Here is a 20,648-nt window from a genome sequence, read left to right on the forward strand (position 1 = left end):
CTGGGTGCAGTGGTTTCAATATGACAGTCTCAGTATCATAAATGCTTGCAAAATGAAACACAGACACGCAAGTGACGAACTTGTTTGGAAGATGTGGCATGAGGATGTGGTGGTGGCTACCCAAACATTGGGAAATAACTTCTTGGCATGTGGTAGGTGTATAGAGTGACTTTGGCACGCTTCCCCATCACCCCCAACAGCAGAGCTACAACAAGATGAACCAGCACTTCTGGTGAGCACCCGCAGCTGCAGTATCCCAAGTTCAGTATCCCAAGCTCCTGGCTTCCCAAGGCACTGCAGAGCTGAGACATGCTTGTGGCAACTGGAATGCCATATTCTCTCCCCTCTCTGGACTCACATGAGGGGCCACACGTGATCCCCACAGCAGGTTGCACTCACCAGACTTGGGCTGTTCTGCTTCTTAGCCATTGCTGGAAGTCACTGTCCCCGACCCCTCCCAGCTTTGTATGTAAGCTTACATCTATCAGTCACTTGGCACTAGAGCTTCAACTCAGCATCTCTCCCCTGCTCCCAAACATCCCAAAAAGAAGGTTGGAGAGCCCTTTTTTGGTTCTTAATCTCTCACTTCTCCTAGATATCTAACCAGCAATTCAGGGTTGAAAGGGACCTCCTGGGCTGGGACTATTAACTCACATAGAACCCATCCCTACAATGGGCTTTCACAGACCCATCAAATCCATCCTAAAATCAGACAAGATTTCTGACAAAGGAACTGGTACAACAGCTTAGGGTCATGATTAGTTTACCAAGGAGAACTTATAACGAGCTGAGGAGACAGAACACATCCAATGAAGGAATGGCATGATGTCTTTTTGGCAGACTCTTAATACTGTTTAACAAATATTTTCGGACTGCTTTTTAGTGTCATATTTTCCTAAAAAGACTCCAAAATGCCAAGGCCAGTAGGGCTTGACAGCAGGAAGAAGAAAAAGAAAAAAGAAAACAGAAGGAAAAAGAAAAGGAGCCAATTGCATAAGACACAAAGGAAATGCAGAACTTCATTTAAAGAGTTCCATAACTCATCTTTTGTCAAGCTTTCACCATGCTACAGCCAAGGCTATGAAGACTGACTTAGAATAATTAATGAAACAGAAAAACAAACATGCACACACCATACCACACCCCATCACCTGTGTCACTATGGGATTACCAAGCAGATCTCAGTTGATTTAACTATTTCCTTGAAGCCCTATTGAGGTGCTGCCTTCTCACTCTGTTCCTTACTGCCCAGAGGGGCTTAGGAGAGCAAACAAGATGCACAGAGCTTTGGTATTCGGTGTTTTCTTAACAGGTGTGGCAAGAACTCTTTTACCAATGAGAAATGGTTCAAGAACCAAATACAATACACTAGTGCTGGAGCAATACATTTATTTGCTTTACTGTTTTCTTTTCCACTTTCAGTCAAACAGCAGCACCTTTCAATAGAGTATCCAGGCACTATTAATTATTTTACTTACTGTACACAAACTAACCTTTTTTGCCTTACACAGGAAAGACACACAAACCCTAGCTTATTACCATAGATAATTTAAACTAGAACCACAGATGTCAAACTAAGCAGTGTTTCCTGAAGACACTCACAAGGAAGTGTAGAAACAAACACAATCCAACACATCTTGTTGGATTGGCTTACTCCCTCTGCAGCCAGGTTTTGAATCTGTACCTGTTCAAAAAAGTACATAATGTCAGCAGCAGTCTGAAAAAAACCTCTTGCAAAAGCTAGGTATAAAATCAGCACTAGGTCCAAGCTAGGGTATTATAGCAACTTTGTTTGCCTTGTGAAATAAAACTACTGTAGTAGCCTCTGGTAATTACTTCTTCCTGCCTAATGAATTAGAACAAGGAACTCTCACCAGGTAACAGACTTGGAACACCTTCCAGTATTTTAAGCTGAAAAAAGGCTACCACCAATACCTGTTTCATGTTGTTTTCCTCACCTCTAAAGGGATGAAGTCCTAATACCTCTCTTTGAAGGATGATGAGGAGAGCTGATCGTGGTGTTATTTGCTAAGACAAAAACCCGTAAAAAAGCAAACTACATGTGCAAACATTTTTAACTGCAACTAAGAGGACACCACTTTCACATGCAAGGTTTTTACATATTTAATGACTCATCTTATGAAATTGAATTTAAAACAACTTTCACTAAAGTGTGAACAGAAACTTAAATCTTTCCATTTTTATATTCCTTTATAAAAGCACACTCAGGAATATGTTACCACACAATTCAAGAAGTGACTAAGCAATTGGGGAGAGACAGCATTGAAACACAGGACTGAAACAGGGAGTGGCACAGGTTTTGAACCTCCTTCGCTAAACCACCATTAAGCATAGGAACAAAACCAAGTGAACAAAAAGCCTCCAGAACAGTTGACATAAACAACTTTATTCAACTAAGAAGCACCTGCCCCATACCTAACACTTCCTGCCTACTCATGTTTCAGGAGTGCCCCAGAACTTGAAAATGTTCTGGGATAAACACAGCCTAAGTTTCCAGAAGCAACTTCTGTGAAAACATATTATCTCCACCTACTAACAAGAAAACCACTCAAAAAGTCTTTCAACTTTCTGACTTCATTTTCATATTCAGAACTCTACTTAGAGCAGTAAAAAACTCAGAAAGAAATAGCTCATTGAGTGTTGCTGCTCCCTAGACTACAATTGTCCATACCAGAGAGATTCTCTGAGGGTTAACAAAGTTGTTCCAGACCAGTAGGCAGTTTCTAAGAGTAGGAAAAGAAGACACCCTTAAGAGACAGCATAATTCCTTCTGCCAACCCCCTCCCTGGTTGGTTACTCACTCATAATACTCAGTTACTGCTTTGACACAGCAACAGAGGCAAAAGCACCCTCCAGAACTGAGAGCAGGCACCCTCATCCACAAACTGCTCACCCCACAACTAACCCTGTTCCCCCAGCCTGCCTTTTTAACTTCTTGGGGGTAATCAAGGAAATCAAGGTCAGCTGCTTGTTGTGAAAAGCTTCCTCTCATCTCTTCAACCTGCTTTGGTGCTTGCTGCAGTTACTGTAGCCTGTTCTTGAACCACAGCTTCTAGTGAAAAGCAGCTGTGTAGCTGCCATCTCTACCCCCTTCATGGTTTTGCAGATCTTGACCAAATCCTCTCTCAGCTATTCCCTTTCCACACAGAAGAGTTCCACCTTCTTCAGTCATTCATCATGGAAGAGCTCCTTGGTCTGCTCAAATGCTTTAAGTGCTCCTCTCTGTGCCTTTTCTAACCACAGAACATCCCTTGCAACAAGGCACAGCAAAGCGGGATTTATGGTTTTAACATTTTTCTACATTAAAGTGTCCTGGCCCCAGGGTCAACAAATCTGCTCAGAAACTTACTGCCAAGTAAGGAATAAATAAGACATGAGGTCTCACCTAAATTTGTCCATAAAGGATTCCTTCTTCCTTTGTTAAAATTTTTGCCCCAGGAAATAGAACGTTGTGCTTTGTAATTACACAGGCTGCACTGAAAGAACAACTGCAGGCGCATCACAGATTTCTCACCTAGGAGAAAAACCGTCTGCTGCTACCCAAATGACATCAGCCAGCTGGAAATTACCATTTCACACCTCCACCAGCCACAAAGCATGGGGTGGTCACTTTAGTTCTCTGTTGGGAGCACCATTTACAGCTGTAACACACAGTTAAGGGGCTCACCCGGTCAGGTAGAAATAACTCATGTGTTAGTGTCACTTGTGGAAGGCAATAAGGGCAACAGTTGCCTACTGCAAAGGCTGACTCGTTTGGGCATTTTTCTTGCTTTTGTGAGGATCTGTGAGCAGGTTCCAAAGACATGGCAGGCAGACCCAGATGTGCTGGTGGTCTGGTAACACTGCAGTTAAATTGGGTGCTATACATTTCAGATGATCAATTCCTTCTGGCATATTGGAAAGGCTAAAGAAGCACAAACCCCATTTAAATAAATTAGTTTGGCTGCTTGTGACTGCAGATCAACTGGGAAGCAAAGGGAGCTAACACCGTCTTGGAACCTGAGTTACAAGGAAGGTGATAGTTGTACTTTGCTCTCTAAAAACTCTTGAAGTGTGTTCATGTATAGCCAAAACCATTGAGGCTGGGGGCAAAACACTTGAAGAACTCGATGTGAATCATCATGATCCAGTAATTTACTGGAGAAATTCCTTCCTCTTTGGCCAGACCTGTGCAAATCAGTAGAAATGCACAAGGGACATAATCTTCAATATAACTTCCACATATTGCACTGTTCAATTAACTGGATTTGCAGAATCACAAATCTGGAATTAACAGTGTGGCATTTCTTGATTCTTACGAGCACGATAAAAACTCCATCAGGACGAAAACATGACAGGGAACCAGTGTTCCTCTAACATAACCAAGTTCTAACCTCATTCTCTTGGATGAAGGCACTCTACAACCTCAGAGAAATAAGTCACGTCAAGAGGCATTTCTTGTTCCTCAGCCAGTAAAAATAACTTTGATGACATCAGTGTCCAAATTAAAAGCAAATTAATTAAATTCCTCCCTCAAAAAATAATATAAAGGTGTCCCTTCGGACAGCAATTCAAGGTTCTTCAAAAGTGCTTTGAAGTGTTTATTAACTCTGTAAAACTTTAACAAAAATTAAGGATGCTTCATATTTATAGCATTTTGTGAATTTTTATTATTTTATTTGAATCTGATCTCCTTATGACAATTTCAGATTCCAAGACTCCAAAACGTTTGCAACACAGAATTTCTTTGACAGGGTCTGGGACATACTGGAGAGCAAAAAAATTCCTGTTTCAGTATTTTGCTGTATACCTTATACACCTTACAATCATAGTTCAGCTAATAATGAATGCCTCATACTTACTTGGAAAGAAATACACAACTGTTAGATACCAAATTATACACATAACTGGAGTTTGAAATAAAATTAATATGGCAATAGCGTGGAACCATAAGAGGCAAAGACAGGACACTATGATGTACATGTACCTAGAGTTGATGGAAACTCAAGGCAAGCTGCCATTACAAGGCAAGCAAAGATGCCATTACAATAAGTGTAGGATGTTATGAGAAAATCATTAGCTCTTGAACACATTAATTTTTGGTAAAACGTTGCGTCTGACCTATTCTCATCTGCTCAAGACAGGAAACTGGGAAGGCAGAACAATGACAAAATTAAGCAAGTCTGATGTGCTGACAGAAGAGCGAGTGGGGAATAACATAAAAGCTTTTAGAAGTAACATTCACTCCTGAGTATTAAATTCAGTAATTAAATTCAAAGCGCTACCACCACTGTAAGACATCTTCAGTACAACGTTCCATGAAGAAATCTTTAATTTTTTACCAAGGTCTGGTAAATAATTGTGATAGAATTTGCCAAGTACCTGCACCAATTGCTGCTTTTAGAGGTTTGCCAAACTTTAATGACTGGTTCCATGTGTAAGAAACAGAAGGGCTCTTAAAAAGCTGTATGACGAATATAGAGGAAAACTATATGCCCCAAATAAATTGGATTAATTTGAATGAAAATTGAGTTTCATCTTCTTTTGCAAGCCGTCCTGACTAAAATGGAAATCAATTTAAAGCTTATGCTCATTTTTCTTATCATGCTGTTTCATTAACCTATCATTCCAATTTCATTAACTTTTTTGTTTTGTCTGATGAAACTTAAACCTTCACTTTTATTAAAGGAGTAACTTGATCTGTCCAATCAGAAAGACAGTCTGACACTTCTTGTCCTTTAAAGCTCATTGCAAAAACTCTAGTGAACGTGAATGTTAAAAGAAACAGGGAAAGTTTGGACTTTAGAGTGTGTGAGAGGTGAGGGTCGAATCTTGTTGTTTCAAAGAACTTTAGCGTCAGCTATGAGATAACAGCTTTAATATATTTTGACGTATCATTATTAGATAACAAGCAAATAACACGGGGAAAAAACCCAAATCCACATCCACCCAAACGACACACACCCAAAACCAACTGGCTAATTAGCGCTTGTATTTAAAGACGGGAGGGGGGGCGAAATCGCGATAACTACGTTTAGTTGATGCTTAATTAGCTAAACAGCTAGACGAGGCTAGGAGCGACCTGGTCCAGGACAAGGTATCTCTATCCACGGCAAAGGGCTGGACCCGAAAAGCAGCTGCACTGGGGCTGATTGGTGGGGGCGGTCCGGTCCCGCCCGCTAGAGGCGGGCACAGGGGACCTGCCCTGTGCCGGGAGCTGCCCGCCGTCCCGGCCGCGGGGCAGTGCATGGGGCGGGAGGGCAGCCGAGCCTTTCCCCGGACGCGGGGGCGAGCGGCAGCGCCGGTGCATGCGGTGGGGCGGAGCGGGGGCAGCCCGGAGTGATGCGAAGTTGAGGGAGGACGGAGCGAGGGAGCCTCCTCTGCTCGCAGGGCAGCCCAGCCCCGCAGCAGGTGCAGCGGAGCCCGGGCGGAGGCACCGGCGGGCCCGGCGCTCTCGGCGCCGCAGCAGCGCCGCAGCCCGGGCCGGGCGGACCCGGCTGAAGGACAAGAGCCCCGAGCGGAGCTGCGGTCGTCGGCTCCTTACCAGAGGCAGCGACGCGGAGGAGCGGCCCTGAAGGGAGAGCGGTGAGGGGCCTCGGGGTACCGAGGGGGCCGAGGGGTCCCGGTCGCGGCGCGGAGGGTCCGGGGGGGAGGTGGGGAGAGAATGTCGTTCCGCCTCCCTGCTTGTCCCAGTCTATCTTCTCCCTTTTCCCTTCCCGCAAGGGGGGGGGGGGGTGCCCTGGGTGGAGGGTCTGATGTAGCGGTAGGAGGGAAAGCCATTCAAGGGGATAGGGGGTGAGAGTCGAGGGGCTGAGGGGAAGCGCTATGGGAGGGGGATGAGAGCCGGAGGGTTGAGGGAAAGAGCCGTGCAAGTCGGGGTGAGAAGTGGGGAGCTGAGGCGAAGAGCCGTGCCGTGGGGTGAGAGCCGAGAGAGGGAGCCGCAGGGGAGCCGCGTCGATGCGGTGCCTCCGGGCGAGGGGACGGTGTGACCTGAGGAGGGAGCTGAGGGGTGCGGGGGAGCGCCATGTCCTGAGGGGCGCCAGAAGGACGCGTTCCTTCCCGCCCTTTTCGTGAGGGGCGCTGGGGCGGGGAGACAAGAGGGGCCCGGGGGCGGCGCGCAGGTACCTGTGCGGCGCGGCAGGCGGGCACTCTGGCGTGGTCGTCGTCCGGCGCCGCAGCGGCCAGTGCGGGGAAGCCCGGCAGGTGCTGGCGCTGCTCCCTGAGGGAGTTGGAGCGCCGTGAGGGGAGAGGGAGCAGGGGGGTTTGGGGTGGGGCGCCCGCCCGGGGTCCCTCAGCGGCGGCTCCGCAGCCCTGAGGGGAGGCGCGCGCGCGGGGGTCGGCGCGCGCGGGGCGCTGAGGGCGGGAGCGGGGCCGGGGTCGAGGGGGGGACGCGGGAAGGCGCCGCTTTTCGGACACCGAGTCTTGGCCCCTCTCGGCAGGTCCCCCGTAACTGCTTGGTGTCGCCGTGAGGGGCTGTCGCCGACAGCCGCCCCGCGGTGGTGTCAGCGGGGGTAGCACCACGGCGTGTGGGCGCAGAGCCCCCCCCCCCCCCCCAAGCCTCGTTGGGTTACCACCCGGCTGCCGGCTTGGGGACGCGCTGTGAGGGGAGCGGAGGCCTGGGATGGCTCCCAGGGCGCCCGGGATGCAGTGTCCTCCCTGGATATTCCCTCAGTTTCCATCCCCGCTGCCTCGGAAGGAACAGCGTTGCGTAATTGCTGCTGCGCCTCCCGGTTGGGCTCCAAACGGAGGAAAACGGTGAAGCGTGAACTTTTCGGGCGACACATCGCTGAAGTTGCGGTATTTAAGCGGGTATCGAGTATCATTTTGTCTCTTATTCTTTAAATAACCTACTCGTTTGAGCCCTGGCCGTGGAACAGCAGGGAATTTTTGGGAATTGCGCAGCCCGTTTTGCGTGCTCCTCAGAGTTCCCTGGGGATGGACAGCAGGGAGCAACTCTAGTAGTAGGCATCCTTGAAGGTCTTGTCCCCCCAAGCCAACACCTTGAAACAAATGCTTTTTATCTCTTTTTTGTCTTATGACCAAGTTATTTAGTTTTAGGAATAATTTACATGTTATTACTTATTTCCAGATTTTTGTTGCCAGCATTTTCTCGGTTCGCGTTTCCAGTCTGAAGCTGCCTGGTTTTTCAAGCAATTATCACACAAGGTCACTTGGATTTTTAGCTGAGCTAGTTTTAAAGCACTGACCCTACCTAGTGTGCAATTAACCTTTGCTTCACATTTCCTTGTTTTTGTTCCTTTGTTTCAGTCATTGATCCAGGCCGAACACTGGATACTGCAGTGGCTTTTCTTTTCCAAAAGACCAACCAGTTTGTGCTGGAGTCTTGTGCTCCGAGACAGCTTTCATGCTGTTGTGAAAACATTTCAGTTGAAGTACAGGGAAATGAGTATTTAGCACAAATTGCTTGTGATTTTTTTTTTTTTGTTTCCTGTTAACAGAAGCTCTTTATAGAACCCGAGAAAAGAAAATATTTGTTTGGTGATGTCTGTTAAATATTGAGACTCAGAGGTGAGAATCATGGCAGTGTTTTGTAAACAGAAGATTTCATTTTCTTAGGGTGCTTCTAAACAGTTGGGTTGCTCTAAAGCAGGATTTGGGTGGAGAAACCCATGGGATTAACCAGGACTGGAGGAGAGGACATCTGAAATGATCTTGCATCCTTCTCCTGTGCAGGGTGATGTCACCTGAGCTCTGAGTCCTCTCCTTGCCCGTGTGAGTGACTTGCTGACTAAGTGCTAATGGAGCAGTGGGCTGGTTTTGGTGGATGCAATCGGTGGCAATTACAGCTGGGTGCTTGGCTGCTGTGCCTCGCTGGCATGGCTTTGTGTGTGGGGCCTTCCCTGCACCTGTTGAGACATGCACAGAGGGCATGATAGGTTGGCAGACTCTTCCTACTACTTGAGAAGTGTTCTGAGCTAATTAAAAGAGTAACAATGTCTGTCCTGACTTGGTTATTTTCTAATTGATGCCCTTGACCATGAGATACGTTTGTTTTGACTTAAACTGCTTGGTGTTTATTGCCCTTGCCTACCTTGCCTGTTGCTGTCCACTTTGGGCTCTTTCAGGTGCTTTTTGTCCACGCTGCAGTTTTAGCCAGGTTGCTCCCTTCAGAGCAGTACAAGAAATTACCTTGGTTTATTCCTTATTGGTCAAATCTCTTGTCTTTTACTCACCAGAGAAATCCCACTGCAGTATTAAAGCCTATTGGGTTGTTTGTGGTGAGATCAAATTTGTGGGATAATTAGCAAATGAAATAACTGTTTTCTTCCAGCTCTAGACTTTCAAAAAATATTTTTATTTCTGTTTGGTTATTACAAAGTCATATTTGTGAAGAGAACAGAAGTGTGTTTGAGAAATGCTGACACATGAGAAGCATTTGACATCATTCACCTCCTTTGTTGGTATTTCTACTCCTCTGAAAAATTTCAGCATGGATTGACTTCTTATTGTTGTTTCAGAAAGTATCTTTGGGCTGAAAACTGACTTTCTGATACAGCTCCAAGTGTTTGTGAATAGGTATTGTAGAGGGCTCTTCTCCTGTTTTCCAGGAAGTAAAATACACTGGAAACATTTAATAGAATTCTCTGTCCTTTCCCCAGGACAGCTTTGCTGGGAGGAAATTTCCAAGACTTGTGACATAAGGTTTCTTGAACCTTTTGATGAGTTATTTTTGATCTTTTATGACACTTGGATGTATGTCTGTTAAAATGCTCAGAGTGTGAGGTCCTGCTGTTCCATGCAAGAAATAAGCATTTAAATGGTTGGTAGCCCAAACTGTGCCTATAAACTGGTTTGTCATGCCCATAATTTTATTTGTATAGGGAAACAAGCATAGCTTTCTTCTTTGCTCTGTGCTGTTCTTTCCTCCTATGAATGGATGGTTCAGCTTCACAAAAAATGAGCAACTTAAGACTGTTTTCCCTTCTTACTCAGTAACTAAAGGGAGAGCTAATGGGAAGTCTTGAGTCAGCTTCTGATTCTGAGCTGAGCTGGAAGTCAGCCTTGATGCCCTGCAGAAACAGCATGCTCTAAGAAAAAATTCAAATATTAAGGTTGTGTCTCAGTGTATTTAGAGGGAGGTAACAGTGTGAAGCTAGAAGATGGGGGACCTTTCAAGTTTGTTAATTTAAGACTATATTCCATTAGAGAAATTATTTTCACCACCAGTCTGGAAAAAGTTGTTTATTTGTTATAACTGAAGATGGAGTGCAATAAGTGTAACCAAAACTTCAAATGTTAATTTTGGATGTCCAGAATTTTAGATTAAACTGCAGTTAGATATTTTTTTATTTGGTTAATTTTAGGTTTTTTTCTGCAGTCCCCATCTGATTTGAAAGTTATTTGACATAAGTCAAATGAATAAGGTGCTTTAGTGCCAGGAGTACCAATTCATGAAAGACCCATTTTTTTAAGTATTGCAAAAACTTTCAACAAACATTAAGTACTAGCTTTAAAAAAAAAAAAATTGCAAAGAAGCTAGCACAAAGCAAACAAAAAGAGAAACAAAAAGGCCTCAAGAAAACACATGGCCAGTGTGTTCTTACTTCCTCTTAGCTTTATTTTCAGGACATCATTGTTGTCTTCCCACTTTAATGTTTCTACTGAGAAATACTCAAATTTGAGGCCAAGTGAGGAGGTTTGGCTGACCCTGCAGGTGAGATGAAAGGAACGTCTCTCCCTGAATGAACTCTGGGTGAGAAGCAGCAGTTGTGCCCAGAGTGCTGCTCTCAACACGAGAAGCACAGCTTGCCTGTGAGGTGAGGGGGGAAGTGTGGCAGCAGAGCCGTGGCCAGCCCCAGCAGCTGTGCTAGCACTTCCTGTAGTAGCTGCTTCAGATGTGTGAATGCTAGGGATTTTTCAAATGAGATCGTTGTTAGAGAGCAGGGCTGCTGTTTGCAAGGAGCTAGATTTTTTATTTTTGTGGGTTTGTTTGGGAACCTACTTGTGCCAATGGATCATAATTCAAGCATCTGCTCAGAAGGAATTCTTTTTAACTGCATGGTATCCTGAGGTGGACCTTGCAGCAGTGTCCTTCTCAGGAGTGTTCTTGGCTCCAAGATTGCTGCCCCTGGAGAGCTGGGTTTGGCATTGTCCAAAGTCACCATAGCTCAGTTCAAACCTGTACATCAATGATTTACTGGAGAAATACACCCTTGATGAAGCCTTGCTGGTCCTTAGAAGAACATTATTTCCTGAAACTGAGCTTTGAGGGGTGTGTGTGATGTTTGGTCCCTGAGCACAAAACCTTATCACTTTAATCAAGCTTAAAATGCTCCTGTGAAGCTTTGTCCACACGCATTTTGCTTCCCAGCAGCACAAAGTGGAAAATTGCATGTGTATTATTGCAGTAACAGGTCTGGATAGGCCAGTCTAGTGCTTGGGGCATCCATGACTCGTGGGGCTAAAAGGAAATGGGAGCTGCTGGTGTCAGTCTTGTGAGGACTTGTGTGGAAACTTGCCCAAGGACGGTTGATGGTTATCAGAGTTTTTTTTTCCAAGTTGAGAATCTTGAAAAACAGATCTGAGTGTGTAAAATATAGGAGTGAAGCTGTCATATTTCTTTAACCACTCCTAATGATAAATCATTAGTTGCTGTGCTTTGTGACACGCTGGTAATTATTTTGCTTGTTTATCAATTAGTTTTATTTTCAGGGAAGTACACTTGAGGATTGGAGTATTCCAAATCATTTTATCTCAGACTGTACTTTCACTAGACAATCAGCCTTGCCTTGACCTGCTTACCAATTAAATACCTACAGGTATAGGCTATAAAGTTCTTTCTGTTTTAAACCCCCCGTCAGGTATTTATTGCTCTGTAGTGTTCATGTTGAGAAAGTTGTAGCTGCTTTGCAGAAGTGGAGGAATACCTGGGAAGTGCCTTTTTGGTGGGTAGGAACAGACATGTGTGTGTGTAGAACTACTTGGGGTGTGCCTGGATGGGTTATTGGTAATTTGTTTTGGTTTTACACCCAGATTATTCTGGGACTTGTAGCCTTGGAGATGGGAATCATCTTGGTCTTGACCCCTTAGAACCTTCAGGTTTATATTCTCTTTTTCCTAATGTTTGTGAATTAACAGATTGTACTTAAATCTTAGACTCTCTCTGAAAAGCTACAAATGCTGTCTTTAGGTTTGGAATTATACCCTAGGCTTTGCTTTCTTGAATCATACTCTAGTCTTACTCAACTACTGGTGCTAGAAATTTGCAGGAAGCTTATGTGTGTTTAAAAATTGTTATACAGCTACAAAAAAATAATTCCCAGCCCTTACTGGAGTGTGTTTTGCACCTTCTGGAAGGTTCCCAAGTTGATTTCTGTCCCCTGTAGCACTGGTAAGTGTTGTGGTCTTGCTCTTAAAACCAGAATCTCAGGATTAAACTACAGAGGACAGCTGTTACACTACGCTTTTATCCTTACTCTAGGCCCAGATTCTACTAGGAGGTCGTTGAAAGCAGGCATTCAAAATACAAATCTGAAAGCAACAGACAACAACTGAATTGGAAGAAAACCGACCTGTAAATTTCGAAACAGAAGCTATTAATTAACAGACTGAATAAGCTAAATGTTTTTGGCATATGTGGTGTTGCTGCAATTATTTTAATGGAGCTGAATAAGAGCAAAGCATGATGAAATGCAGTGTTTTTACTTTATTCCAGGTTGTATTTCCCACTGCTGACACAAACCTGTGATAGTTTCCTTTGTGATGGTGTTTGTGTGGCTTGTTAAAATGTGCTTATTTGCTATAGGATGAAGTCAGAAAAGGAACAAAGAAATTCATTGAGTGCTTCTGGGTGTCATGTGATGGCGTGACCAGGGAGAGCTTGTACCAAGCTGAAGCCAGCTGGAGTGAAAAGCAAAGCATCCCCCCAATAATTATTGAAGTTAAGTGAAAATCCCAGTAAAAAAATGGGTTGATGTTTAAAACTAATGTTGTCTCAGGCCCTGGGGCTTGTTCAGGAGCCAAAATTCATGCTTGGGTTGTGGTAGCACATAACTGCAGGCACCGAGGAATTAGGCTCGCAGCAAAGCACACTGCAGTTTCCTCCAGCCCCTTCTTCACAGGGTCATTGTAGCAAGGGAGATTCAGTCATTAATTCAAGTGTTGAGAAGCAGAGTGAGGATTTTTGTGGGGTTTTTTTTCCCCCATCTTTTTAGCACTTCATTCAGGCACTCTTTCAGCCTGTCTTTTGATGCCGGTGTGAGAGCCAAGACACCATGGGCAGCTTTGACCCTTCAGTGGAGGCATCTTTGTCTCCATCAGCTCCTGTGGCACTTCTGCCTTGTCCTCTCTGCAGGTAGCAAGTTTCCTTTTACTTTCAGCTCTTAGTCCTGTGGTGAGCTGTTCTGTTCCTGGGCTCTTCAAGACACGGTGGTCACACAGCAGGAGAAGAGCTGGTAAAAAATGTCTTTATCAGCATGGCGTCCCCGGGAAACGTGGAATAACCTGTTGGCTCCTCTCTGATACCCCCAGCCCTGATGTCGCAGCAATATTTCTGTTTCTTTCTGGTGTAAAATGGCTGCAGCAGGTGGAGGAGCTTAGGGTTTCAGGTCTGGGTACTTGGAGGCAGGGTCTCCAGGAGCTGAGGAGACTTTGTCGAGGGACTTGGATGTTATTGCCAAAACAGGGTGTCGTGAGTTCGTTCCCGGAAGCTGCGAAGGAAGAGGTGTCATTTGTCAGGAAAGCTTCTCCTGTTGTGTTGATGAAGCAGACAAATCTCTCCACCAGGAGTGTGTGTGTCTCACTTGCAAACAGATGGCTCTTGGCTGTGTGCAGGCAGCAGGTGTCTTTCCAAGGTGCCAGGGGTAGGAAAACCACGGGCAGCAAGGAGCAGAGCCGTGTGGTGGAGAGCGCCAATGCGGAGAAATCCGAGCCGCTGGCACACCCAGTCAGGCTGCCCTCGGTGGAAGGCTCTGAGTGCTTGGCTTTGCTAATCCTCACTTTGTAAAGTGCTACCAATTGTAGGGATCTTGAAATGCCCTGTTTGAGATGCCCAGTGCAAAACAGGACAAAAAGGACTGGCTGTTCTTGCTCTATTTGCTTTTATTTGGGTTATTAAAATGACTCAAGAATGTCTTTTGATTTGTTTTGATTACCCTACCTGGTAGGTCTATGGAGGTTAATGTTTCACAGGTTTTAAAATCTTGATGAAACTCAATTCCATGCAGTTAGTTGGGCTGAACTTGGAAAATGGATGCTCGTACAATACTGACCTTTTGTAAAGTTTTTAATTTTTACTGTGCATTGTTTGCTCAGTTTTAGTGCGTGGAGTATTAAGGAATGTAGATCATGTGGAGTGAAAGGTGCCTTGGCCCTCTTGGGACTTAGTTCACCTGATGAAAATATTATTTAATTAGACTTGAATCCTTTACTCTCAGGGAAGTCAGATTTTGACTGATACAGTCACTACTGCAGCATTGTGACCCCAAAGCATGCAGGTTTATAAGGAACTTGATTAAAAGATCGAATTATTGCTCTTAATAGATTTGGAAATCCTGAGTAGATTTAGAACATAACCATTTTATAAAGATAATATTTGTAAGTATTTAATCTTTTTCGATATGGTCAGTCTTTGTAGAAGTTTGGGGCAGTTTTCTGTAACCATGAAGAACCACAGAGCACTTCTTTCCAAAAGCCAGTGGTCAAGTGTTACCAGGAGTGGTGTACTTTGATCACTTGCTATAAAGTTATTTTAATAGGACAGAATGCCTTGTGTAAGAGTTCTGTTCCCATGTAACTTCTGAGAGATCCATCTGCTAGCATCCTTTTGGAAAATATTTTGTGTGTAAACGGTGAAAGCTTTATTTTGAAGAAGTGCCTCTTCTGCCGTGCTACCTGTGAAGTGAGGATTTCTAAGATCCCTTTTCTATCACGGTTGAGTACAAAAGCTTAGGTTAAACTCTTCAGTGTTTGATCAAACGTGTTGCATGTACAGTAAGTGGTCACTAAAAGTGGTTTCATAAATTGCATGTCCTTTTGACTCCCTCTTGATAGCTCCTTTGCTGTTTGCATAGCTGACGCAGTAAGTCTGACAGAGGCTTGTAATGCCTATAAATCTTCCTCTTTTGTCTGTGGATGAGATGTTCTTGTACTCATTGAGGTGCTTCAGTCATTGGATAGGAGCTGTTGTTTGGGAGATTGTACAAAGCAAATGCAAAAGCCTGCTCTTGTTGATACACGTGTGTTACTAATTTCTTAATTTATTCATTTAGTTGAAAAAAAGGAGCCTGTGGTTGGAAGCCAAATCACACCACTCATCTAAAAGATTGCAACACAGAATAGCAATCACAGCATACGCTGTGCCTCAGCAATTAGGAACAGGATGTGTGATAGAGAAAATTTAAGGACATAAACCCAAAGGCTGTACAATGCCCGGTACCGGAGTCTCTTCCCAGATGGTTTCCTGATTTGTTGCTCCCAGATTCTGCATGTTTCTGCATTTCTGGTGCTTTTTTGCTGTTTTTCAACATGCAGGTCACTTAGTACCTAGTGCTTCCTAATCTTAAACTGCAGTTGGCTGCCTCAAGTCAGCTTGTGTGATGCTGACTGTAATGTTGTAATGCTCCTGAAGGATTAGGGTATTTTGGATTGCCTGTGGAATATGTACAGGACAGCGAACAATATTATGGGCTAAGAACATGTTTTATATTTCCTAGCTTCAAGGAATGGTTAGGAGGCAAGTTTGTGCTTGAAGATCATGGTCTTCCTTACTGTCATCTGTTATGCCACTAATTAACATCTTCCTGTCTCCATGATAAAATTATTTTCTGAGATTTGCTGTCCGACATGATATGGTCAGTGCATTTTGTCACACAGGTAGCATTTCTGGGTGCTTGGCCAAAAAATGCTGATGTGGAGTGCTATTAAATCTTAGAGTGTTTGGGGGGAATGTGAAAAAATAGCCATGTTGAGGTATGTGTAAAAGGAAGGAGTTTTTCTTTGGTCACTCCTTTGGTTTGGAATCAATGCACTTCACGCATATTTGTGTGTATGTCTATTTGTATTTTGTCTTTATTATCAACTGCATGTATTTGGCTGGCACAGCTAAGGTTTGGGTTGATTACATGCATTTTTAGCATGGATTCATCCTGTCCTCAGTTTTAGTGAAACCTTCTCTTTGTCTTGAAGTGTTTTATTTGTCTTTCAGCATTATACCTAACTGCAAGTGCCTTCTGTTAGTCATTCCTGCCTATCTGGGTCTTGATAAAAGGCTTTGCTTACAGGGCCTTTGGTCGGGCAGCCTGGGTTGTAGGGCTTGGCTCTGTGTTTGTATAAGTGAGGTGTTCACAAGCCTCTGGAGGATGGGTATCATGTTTTACTTGTAAAACTGTTTTTAATAGCAGCTAAAGCAAACAGAACTGCACACGAAGAACATTCATGTCAATGGAGTTTGGAGTGGGCAGGGCTGGAGTGGCACTGAATTGGATAATATCAGGCAACAATCTGGGATCAGTGGTCATTTCTTTTCCTGTTTTAATGCTTCCTTTCTATTGAGAGCAGTAGTAAACCATAGTCAGCAGTTGCTTATGTTTTTTTTTTGTTTGTTTGTTTTTTTTCCCAAGAGGCTTTTTGTAGTGCTCTCCATGACCAGTTCTTCTGCAGCTTCCCTCAGCATCTCTCTTGCTATGCTTTCAACCACGTGTCTCCTCCTACAGCTACAGTAGATCTGATTTTGAGAGGAATGAACACCCTGTCTGTGTTTATCTGTGGTGAAGGCTGCAGTTGGGCATGGTCGGGTGGGATTGGCTCCTGAGGTGACACTGCCCTGCTTGGGATTCCAGGTTTTTATGACCTCAGGCAGGAAAACTGAGGCCAAATATGCCTCCCTGGGAGGAAAGCAGCTGGCTCTGGAGCCTGGCATGGGTGGTTGCTGTATGTAACTGAAAACTGGTCAAGGCCCCTCTACCTATGTGAAAACTGCATTAGATCTGCAGGTTTTAATGCAAGTTTAGTTTCTGATAAGTACATCTTTCTTTTGGAAAAAAGGTAAAATTAAAAAATGCTGTTTCTGCCTTTTTGTTCCAATTGGCTCAGACAGTCATGTCAAGTTTTACAGAGTTTACAGCTCCAAGAACAGAGTTTGTGTTCTTCCTTCTAAAATAAAGAGTTTTGTGTAATGAGGTGTAGTAGAGGGAGGGGGACCATACTGAGAGCAAGCTGAAGGAGTAAATCTGTGTGTTAGCACCACAACTCTGGCAATTGCTGGTTTGCTGGATTACATGAAAATCTCACATTTCCCCGTTTTAAAAAATACTAATATTCCCGGGATACACACATTAGCTTTCCATTTGGCCACAGTCATTTCATTGCTAATTAGCTCCCGGATTTGGGCTTGCAGAGGTGGCAGCCTGTTCCTTTAACCTGTGCTGTCTCTGTGAAATGGTAATGAGTAATTTGAGCCCTTTGGGTAAGGTGAGTGATCAGCAGCTCAGAGATTGCTCCTTTGCTGTCAGAGGATCGCTGCTGTTTGGGATGAAGGGCACCTTTTCCAGCAGAGGTCCTGCTCAAACTGCCCAGGTGAACTCAGCAAACCTCAGCAGATCTAAAGAGAGGCTGAACAGAAGGGAGCAATTTAAAAAAAAGCAGATTGCATTGCTGAACTGAAGCTCTGTCAAACTTCCTTTGCTGCTTTTGAAGTTAGGAGTGTTCTTGGTTAGTGAATAAAAAAGACTCCTTATATCCTTACGTGTAAGTGCCTAAGAACTGCTTAATCTTTTGAGTAGTGATAAATGTGGGAGCAGTTTGCTTTCAGGCTGTGCTGGATGGAGGTGAGTGAGACACTCTTCTGCTTCTGGATCTCTCTACGATGGAGGAAAATGTGGATAATGGTATTGCTGGCTTGAAAGTAGCTATTTCTGAGTTTCAGAAATAGCAGGTAGGCAGCCAGGAGTGTAAAGCAGGAGAAAACCCTCAAACGTGCCAAAAAGTTATATTAGCAGTGATTAGCAGATTATTAAGGATTGGCAGCAAATCTAAATGTGATCTTGGGTACGTGTTCTAGGACTGTAATTGACTGTTATACCAAGTACTACTTGGAATTTATCTAAAATAATTTAAGATTGATGTTTATATAAATGACATTATGTCTTAATGTTTCAATTGGTATTCTGCAATTCAGCTAGCACTACACTTATTTCCAAGTCATTCCGTTCATTTCCACATTTCCCAGCTTTCAAGTATTGGAACTCTGTGAAGAAGATGGGGTGGAGGGGGGAAGATCCTCCCTCCTTTTTTCCAATTCTGAAAGTCATTATTTTCCATGTAGTCACACTTCTTGTTGTAGGTTCTGCTTGGTTCTTCTGGGTGAATGGAAAAATACTTCCTTAAAAAAAAACAAATTGTGATTTCGAAGTGTTTTGGTCATCTGAAAACTGCCCCAAAAGTCTGACTGTGCCGGAGTGTGCTTGATTTTCTGTAACCCTTGAAAACTCATCCTTACTCTTTCTTTTGAAAACCCCCACATGGAGGTCATTAAACTTACTCCAACAGCTGCTCATAAAGTTAAAGGCATACCAAGAAGTTAATGTTTAACTTTTTCTTGTGGAATAGGAAAACCCTTTTCAATGACTAATTGGTTTCACTACTATAATGCCACTCTGCATCTGGCTCTTCTCCATATCTTTGTTTTTGAGGCTTTTTGGCTGAAAGGAATGGCTTCAATTCAGTGATGATTTTGTGGGTGTTGTTTTGTTGGGCGTTACGTTATGTTTTGGGGGTTTAAGTGTTAGCAAATTTGGATTTTCCTTTTCACCTTCTCTGATAAAAGGATGTTGCATGCCAGCTCAGATGCCAAAACAGTCACGTTTACTGGAGGCAAATCCTAAGAAGAAGGACTTAAGGTAGAGGTCCTAAGTGGTTTTATATTATCAACCATCTTAGAGAAATGCATCATTCTCTGTCTCTGGGCTTTTCTTTCCTCTTTTCCTTCAGGACACCTGACAGTTCTTTTTCATGCTTCTGGTGTGCAGAAACAGAAGGCAGTTGCATTGGACGTTGATCCTTTTTTATTTATTTTGGCCCATGATTTGTTCTGGGAGTTAACAGGTGGATTGTGGCTGGGAGCTAGTAGGAAGAATCTCTGAGCTCTAGTTGTTATTAGCTGGCTTCAGCTGAGCACCACCTTGGCCTTGTCCTGACACTTGTAAAGGCTTCTGTGCCTGGGCACTGCCTGCTGCTTTGGGAGATGAGCTGAATCAGAAATTCCCACTGGGATGGGCAAGAGTCCCAGGGGGAACACCTGCTGTGCTGGGGGAGCTCACTGCTGAGGGTGCTTGGAGTGGGGGAGTGTCTGGGAGAGACCGTGGAGCTGAGCTTGGGTGCTTGTGTGTTGATTCCCTGCTGATGGGACTGGGCACCCACCTATTCCCCAGTCCCAGTCTGCCAAATGGGAATTAGGCTCATGATTAATTCTTACAGAATGCTGTTACCTATTGCCCTTTTTCCTGCAGAATTCAAACCTGAGCTCCCTGCTTCTGTTTGGCCAGGGCATGAAATTATGAGGCTGCAGGTTCCTGCCAGAAGTTCAATAGAAGGTCAATGCAATTTTTCCCAGTGAAAATGTCACTTAATCGGCATTGCTCTAATAGCATCATGTGTTGAATATTGCTATGGCTTGGCAGGTCCTGTACATATATTTTCCAGCTCCTGTGGAAGGTGCTTATGTTGAAAAGTGGAGTTGCATAATAGGTTTTTGAGAAGTGATGATTGTTTTACCAGTTCTGAAGATACCACGAGGTACAGACTGCCAGGGAAGTGTGTTGTGTCATCTCTTGACACTGATAGACTGCAAGAGGATAAAAAAAATAATGTTTGGTAAATGGTTTTAGTTATATTGCCAGGTTTTCATGTTAGTATCAATACCTTCGCATGGAGTAGCCTGTCCCATGTGATTCCTGCTTAAAACTTGGCTGCCAGGTAAGCGTGGGGACAGGAAGCAGTGGGGAGACACTGTCAACGTCCTGGGGAAGGATAGCTGTAGTTCCCATGGCTCTTGGTGGCACGTGTGTCACCCCAGCCATGGGAACTATGCCTTAGGGCTAAGGATTGTCTCTTCTGTGCTGTGCTCTAGGCCTCGGATCAGGAGATGGAAGTGGAGCTGGCCTGTGGCAACGTGTTGGATCCTCAGGCTCCTGGAGCCTTTGATTTCTGCTGCTGATAGAAACATAGCTGAGTTTGCCAGTCCTGCGCCTCCATTCAGGGTTTTGTAATATCGCTCTTGTTGACAGGAGCAGTAACTCAATACCGTGGGAATGCTTCTAGCATGGGGAGATGGAATCAATAATGGGGTTTTTCTGAGTTTGATTTATCATTTTTCTTGGGTGTTTCATTGGTGAACCATGTTTACTTACTTTTCCTGACGCCTCTGTTAGCTAAGGAGCAGTACCCTCCAGCAGGGTCCTGTTCAGGATAACTGAGCATGGGCCAGGGCAGTGATTCTCCCTCTGTACTTGGCCCTTTGAGACCACACCTCGAGTGCAGTGTCCAGTTCTGGGCCTCTCACCTCAATCAACAGTAGGGAGGTGCTGGAGCACATCCTGCCAAGGGCAGTGAGGCTGGGGAAGGATCTGGAGAATAAGTCCTGTGAGGAATAGCTCAGGGAGCTGGGGGAAAAAGAAGCTCAGGGGAGACCT

At 44.4% G+C, this 20,648-nt stretch overlaps 1 protein-coding gene across 1 annotated transcript in view; it reads left to right on the forward strand.

Moving 5' to 3' along the window:
- The first annotated feature begins 6,207 nt into the window (after positions 1–6,207).
- UGT8 (UDP glycosyltransferase 8) overlaps positions 6,208–20,648 on the forward strand; it is a 36,028-nt gene continuing 21,587 nt past the window's right edge. Inside the window, exon 1 of the mRNA XM_059843673.1 lies at positions 6,208–6,585. The gene's annotated coding sequence lies outside the window, so the exon portion shown is untranslated. The remainder of the gene's footprint in view (positions 6,586–20,648) is intronic.

Source organism: Haemorhous mexicanus, chromosome 4, assembly GCF_027477595.1.
Source record: "Haemorhous mexicanus isolate bHaeMex1 chromosome 4, bHaeMex1.pri, whole genome shotgun sequence".
Classification (NCBI taxonomy): domain Eukaryota; kingdom Metazoa; phylum Chordata; class Aves; order Passeriformes; family Fringillidae; genus Haemorhous; species Haemorhous mexicanus.